The sequence below is a fragment of the Dermacentor andersoni genome, chromosome 1 (genome assembly GCF_023375885.2).
Source record: "Dermacentor andersoni chromosome 1, qqDerAnde1_hic_scaffold, whole genome shotgun sequence".
Lineage (NCBI taxonomy): Eukaryota > Metazoa > Arthropoda > Arachnida > Ixodida > Ixodidae > Dermacentor > Dermacentor andersoni.
In genome coordinates, this window is record NC_092814.1 from 290,002,535 (window position 1) to 290,009,707 (window position 7,173).

Consider the following 7,173-nt stretch of genomic DNA (forward strand, 5'->3'; position numbering starts at 1 on the left):
GTAGTCTACGAAAATTCCTAGCGTTAGTTCTTTATGTTCAAAACCATTTAAAAGGAACTCTTTTTGGGTTAGCAGAGCCAATTCAGTTGACATTCCCACACGGAACCCAAATTGTTTATTTGATATGATGGAATGTTTATCACAAAATGACTTTAGTCTTTTACAAATCACTTTTTCTAGTCCTTGGATAGGACAGGCAGTACTGATACTGGCCTGTAATTTGACAGCTTATTTTTGTCACCGGATTTAAATAGGACTGTAACTTTCACGTGTTACATTTTTCTAGGAAAAATTCCAGTCGACAGCGATAGGTTAAAAATATGAGTAAGTACTGGGAGCAAGTGATCAAGCACAAACTTAATAGGTCTTATTTGAAGTCCGTTCACATCGCGGGATTTACTATTTTTTTGTGACATGAAAATTGCATAAACTTCATATGGATCTGTAGGTTTAAGGTAAGCTGTATGTGCGTTCCGTGTGCCCAAATACTTGGTTACTGCTGTGTCGCGAGTACTTTTTTTCCAGACTTGTGAAGTAATCATTAAGCATATTTGCTAATTCTTTGCCTCTTAGCGTTCCATCTTCAACTACAAGTTCAAAGTCAACACCATTGTGGACATCGGAATGCAAAAGCTTTTTAATTTCGCGCCATAATAGACTGCTCCGATTACTCACCTCTTGAAATAGGTTCTCGTAATACAGCTTTTTTGCATTTCGTATCAATTTCGTAACATAGTTCCGGTATTTCTTAAAGCTTGTAAGATCATCAGGGTTTCTTGTTCTGACAAACTTATGATACAGTGAATCCTTCTCAAGGATCATCCTAAGGCATTCGTCATTAAGCCACGGTTTCCGTTTTCTAGTTGACTTCTTTACTCTTATATATTTAAAGGAGTTGTCATACGCTTCCTTAAGGGAGCGCATGAGTTTATCATATGCATCATCAGCGTCCTGACATAGAAGCACCGAAGTCCAATCAATATTATTAATGTTTTGCCGGAAAGTGTTTAGTGTTTTGTAATTAATTTCCTGCAAAACACATGACTGAGACTGACGCACTGGTTTTGAAGCCTGATGAAGCCCACAGAACATGTATATCAGCAAATGACCGCTCATATCAGCTACAATCACTCCCGATTTGGTGGTATCTTCAGAACAGTTAGTGATGAATAGATCGAGTAGTGTTTGAGATGTATGACTTACACGCGTAGGCTCTGTAATAACATTCCTGCAATAAAAAGAGTGAAGTAGTTGTAGTTCTTGGGATTGCGAAGTACTTTGTAAAAGATTAACATTGAAATCCCCGCCCACGAAAAGGTTCATGTCGTTTAGACACACGAAGCTGAGAATCCTTTCAAAGAAGGCAATAAAGTTATCGATCTTTCCATCAGGTGGGCGATACACAACCACAAAAACGTATTTTTTGTACTGTAGGCTTAAAACTTCATAATCTGGCGTTATAGTAGAAAACTCAGGAATCAAGGTGCAAGAACACCCATTCGATACTAACTGCAGCACGCCGCCTCCGCGACGGGAAGGCCTCTTTAAGAAAAAAAGATTGATATCCAGGTAGGTGAAGAACGTCACTCTGTTGCTGGTACCAAGTCTCAGTAACCATTATCGCATTAAATTGAAAAGAAAATTTGCTTAAAAACATGGAAAACTCATCGCACTTGTTCTTTGCAGATTGCGCATTCAAGTGCAAAAATTTCAAGTAGTTGCAGTCATGCGGCACTACAATGTCAGCAGGTGTATCCATTTATAAACAGATAAGATTAGCGCGAACAAATACCAAAATCGCGTTTAGCTAACAATGGTGGCACGTTGCATTTTGTTCAAGTCTGATTCAGACGAAATACGCAGAACAGGAGATGTGTCTGTCTGACGTGCGAAAATCTTTCCGTTCCTAGCCCATGCGAAACGCCAGTTTACTTCTTTTTTTTTAGCAATAGCCATGCCTAGCAGCTTCTTGAGCTAAGGGCAGAGGTGCTCATTTATGTAAACAGACTGGTTATCAGGAAATCCGATATCATTCGTAGTGAGCCTGTGCTTCCTGGCCTTATTAAGGACTACATCGCGTTTAGCCCTGCTCTGGAAAACCACCACTATGTTGGGATCAGAGTCAGAATTGCGCGCCGGAATTCGGTGGCAGACTTCAATGTCCTCTTGTTTTATGGTCTCCCCGAGAACGTCGTCAACTTTTCCAAGTATGCTTACCAGGCTCTCGGACCTCTCCTCCGGAATTCCTTTCACTTCAATATTTTTATTTCTAGAATACTGATCTTGTGCAACGATTTTCACGGCGCTTTCCTGCACTTTCTTTTTCAACGCCTCAATTTCTTGCGCTAGCACCTGTTGTGTTTCTTTCAGTGCCACATTCTCGTTTTTTGCTTTACTGCATTCTTTCTTTAGAGCCTCGAATTCTTTCTTTATAATGTCCATGCTGTTCTTCAGCTCTCTTAATTCTTTGCGAAATTCGCGCTTCAGGTCAGCAATTTCAGTGGTCATAATGCAAGTGCTAAAATCAGGACAAAAAACAGTCAACACAACGAGGCAGCAGAGGCAGCAAGGTACGTAATAATGCACTTTGAAAAGAATCGGAAAATTTCAGACCTGTGATGGTGCATGTAGCTCGGTGAGGATAGGAAATATTAATTCACAGGCGTTCAGAGAGGTGAATGAAGTGCAAATCCTTCAAATAACGCCACAGGGACGGATTTCTATAGGGATAACATAATAGGATTTCGAAGGCCATGCTTCTGCTGGCTGCGTACAGCAGAAGCGACTCAAAATTGAAAATGTGTCATGGAATTTCTTTCTAAGCTAAACTATAGCGCAAAATATACGCTGATATTGGGTCATTTTTGTCTCGCAATATCTGTACGTATTTGGGCGCAATACGGCACAAAACTTGACTGTAGCGGTTAATATTTTGGGCATCATGGAGGCCACAACAGCCTAGGATAGGATAGGATAGGACAGGATAGGATAACGCTTGTTGCTCTATTTTGCAGAGTTGTTCTTGCGGCTTCAGATGGTGTCTTCCATCTTATTCCAGGGTTGCTTCCCTTAGTCTAGTGCTCCACCGAGGGTAGCTACGCGGCGAGCACGCGTTACTAGTCCCTGAAGGACTTTCATGGGGTCGCTGGAGAGCATCCTCTCCTAGTCTTCCCCGCTCGGGTTTTCAATTTCCGTTAGCTCGTCTACCTTCTGACAGGCCCATGTGATGTGGTATAATGTTGGTTTGTGTCCGCACCACGGGCAGACATTTTCATAGTGCACTGGGTAAATCTTGCTTAGTATGTTGAGGTTAGGATACGTTCCTTTTTGAAGTTGTCGTCATGCGACCGCTTGTTCCTTGTTTAGTTGTTTGTGTGGGGGTGGGTATTGTCTTCGTAGCCCTCTGTACTAGTTTAATGTTCCTGAATATCCCTGAACATCATCATCATCATCATCATCATCAACATCATCATCAGCCTGGTTATGCCCACTGCAGGGCAAAGGCCTCTCCCATACTTCAACTACCCCGGTCATGTACTAATTGTGGCAATGTTGTCCCTGCAAACTTCTTAATCTCATCCAGCCACCTAACTTTCTGCCGCCCTCTGGTACGCTTTCCTTCCCTTGGAATCCATTCCGTAACTCTTAATGACCATCGGTTATCTTCCCTCCTCATTACGTGTCCTGCCCATGCCCATTTCTTTTTCTTGATTTCAACTAAGATATCATTAACTCGCGTTTGTTCCCTCACCCAATCTGCTCTTTTCTTGTCCCTTAACGTTATACCAATCATTCTTCTTTCCATAGCTCGTTGCGTCGTCCTCAATTTAGGTAGAACCCTTATCGTAAGCCTCCAGGTTTCTGCCCCGTACGTGAGTACTGGTAAGACACAGCTGTTATAAACTTTTCTCTTGAGGGATAACGGCAAACTGCTGTTCATGATCTGAGAGTGCCTGCCAAACGCACCCCAGCCCATTCTTATTCTTCTGATTATTTCAGTCTCATGATCCAGATCCGCAGTCACTACCTGTCCTAAGTAGATGTATTCCCTTACCACTTCCAGTGCCTCACTACCTATTGTAAACTGCTGTTCCCTTCCGAGACTGTTAAACATTACTTTAGTTTTCTGCAGATTAATTTTTAGACCCACCCTTCGGCTTTGCCTCTCCAGGTCAGTGAGCATGCATTGCAGTTGGTCCCATGAGTTACTAAGCAAGGCAATATCATCAGCGAATCGCAAGTTACTAAGGTATTCTCCATTAACTATTATCCCCAATTCTTCCCAATCCAGGTCTATGAATACCTCCTGTAAGCACGCTGTGAATAGCATCGGAGAGATCGTATCTCCCTCCCTGACACCTTTCTTTATTGGGATTTTATTGCTTTCTTTATGGAGGACTACGGTGGCTGTGGAGCCGCTATAGATATCTTTCAGTATTTTTACGTACGGCTCGTCAACACCATGATTACGCAATGCCACCATGACTGCTGAGGTTTCGACTGAATCAAACGCTTTTTCGTAATCAATGAAGGCTATATATAAAGGTTGGTTATATTCCGCACATTTTTCTATCACCTGATTGATAGTGTGAATATGGTCTATTGTTGAGTAGCCTTTACGGAATCCTGCCGGGTCCTTTGGTTGACGGAAGTCTAAGGTGTTCCTGATTCTATTTGCAATTACCTTACTAAATACTTTGTAGGCAACGGACAGTAAACTGATCGGTCTATAATTTTTCAAGTCTTTGGCGTCCCCTTTCTTATGGATTAGGATTATGTCAGCGTTTTTCCAAGATTCCGGTACGCTCGAAATCATGAGGCACTGCGTATACAGGTTGGCCAGTTTCTCTAGAACAATCTGCCCATCATCCTTCAACAAATCTGCTGTTACCTGATCCTCCCCAGCGGCCTTCCCCCTTTGCATAGCTCCCAAGGCTTTCTTTACTTCTTCCGGTGTTACCTGTGGGATTTCGAATTCCTCTAGACTATTCTCTCTTCCGTTATCGTCGTGGGTGCCACTGGTATTGTATAAATCTCTATAGAACTCCTCAGCCACTTGAACTATCTCATCCATATTAGTAATGTTATTTCCGGCTTTGTCTCTTAACGCATACATCTGATTCTTGCCAATTCCTAGTTTATTCTTCACTGCTTTTAGGTTTCCTCCGTTCCTGAGAGCATGTTCAATTCCATCCATATTATACTTCCTTATGTCAGCTGTCTTACGCTGGTTGATTAACTTCGAAAGTTCTGCCAGTTCTATTCTAGCTGTAGGGTTAGAGGCTTTCATACATTGGCGTTTCTTGATCAGATTTTTCGTCTCCTGCGATAGCTTTCTGGTATCCTGTCTAACGGAGTTACCACCGACTTCTATTGCACACTCCTTAATGATGCCCACAAGATTGCCGTTCATTGCTTCAACACTAAGGTCCTCTTCCTGAGTTTAAGCCGATTACCTGTTCTGTAGCTTGATCTGGAATTCCTCTATTTTCCTTCTTACCGCTAACTCATTGATCGACTTCTTATGTACCAGTTGCTTCCGTTCCCTCCTCAGGTCTAGGCTAATTCGAGTTCTTACCATCCTATGGTCACTGCAGCGCACCTTGCTGAGCACGTCCATATCTTGTATGATGCCAGGGTTAGCGCAGAGTATGAGGTCTATTTCATTTCTAGTCTCGCCGTTCGGGCTCCTCCACGTCCACTTTCGGCTATCTCGCTTGCAGAAGAAGGTATTCATTATCCGCATATTATTCTGTTCCGCAAACTCTACTAATAACTCTCCCCTGCTATTCCTAGTGCCTATGCCACATTCCCCCACTGCCTTGTCTCCAGCCTGCTTCTTGCCTACCTTGGCATTGAAGTCGCCCATCAGTATACTGTATTTTGTTTTGACTTTACCCAATGCCAATTCCACGTCTTCATAGAAGCTTTCGACTTCCTGGTCATCATGACTGGATGTAGCGGCGTAGACCTGTACCACCTTCATTTTGTACCTCTTATTAAGTTTCGCAACAAGACCTGCCACTCTCTCGTTAATGCTATAGAATTCCTGTATGTTACCAGCTATGTTCTTATTAATCAGAAATCCCACTCCTAGTTCTCGTCTCTCCGCTAAGCCCCGGTAGCACAGGACGTGCCCGCTTTTTAGCACTGTATATGCTTCTTTTGGCCTCCTAACTTCACTGAGCCCTATTATATCCCATTTACTGCCCTCTAATTCCTCCAATAGCACTGCTAGACTCGCCTCACTAGATAACGTTCTACCGTTAAACGTTACCAGGTTCATATTCCAATGGCGGCCTGTCCGGCGAAACCGACGCCTACAGTGAATTCGAGTCAGTTGTTCAGGGATGGTGGACAGGCCGCCATCCCTGAACAACTGACTCGAATTCACTGTAGACGTCGGTTTCGGTAGGTGCTGGGTTATTTGCGTGTCGTCGAGCTATCCTATCCGCCATCTTGTCTCCTTCGATGTCAGTGTGTCCGGGAATCCAAACTATCGCGTGTTTAATTTAGTTGTGAGTGAATCTCTGACTTAGGATTCTTAGTGCTTTGTGGTTAATTCTGCCGTTTATGTAATTTCGGCAGGCTTCTTGTAAGTCTGCTAGTATTGTTAGCGATCTGCCAGTGCAGTAGCCCTCATCGGCAGCTAGAGCTACGGCCACTTCCTCGGCTTCGGTCACTGTACATTCCGGGATCGTTGCACTTGTGATTTCTTCATAGTCCGAGTTGATTAATGTTGCAACTTTGCTGTGATCTTTTCTTTCCCTGTATGCCGCTGCGTCTATGTATACTGTGTTCTCTCTTGTGGCCAGGGTCCTTTGTATGTGTTCGGCCCTTGCCTCTCGGCGTACTTTGTGTAGGTTTGTATCCAAGTTTTTGATTATCGGCCCCACTTTGAGGGTTTCTCGGTACTCCTCCGGTATTGTTACCTGGCTCTGGATTTCCCTCAATTTGCGTTTTCCTCCATATTTTTCCAGGAGGCATCAGCCTGTTGCCGAATGCTGTAGTCTTCGGATTTCCGTTATGAATGGCGCTTCCTTGAGTTCCTCTAGGCTGTTGTGTTGTCCTAGTGCGAGGAGTTTTGTCTGTGGATGGTGTCTCTGGTAGCTTTCCTCAGGATCACGTCCGCTTGCTGGATTTCGTTTTTTATACAGTGGTAGTACGGGAGGC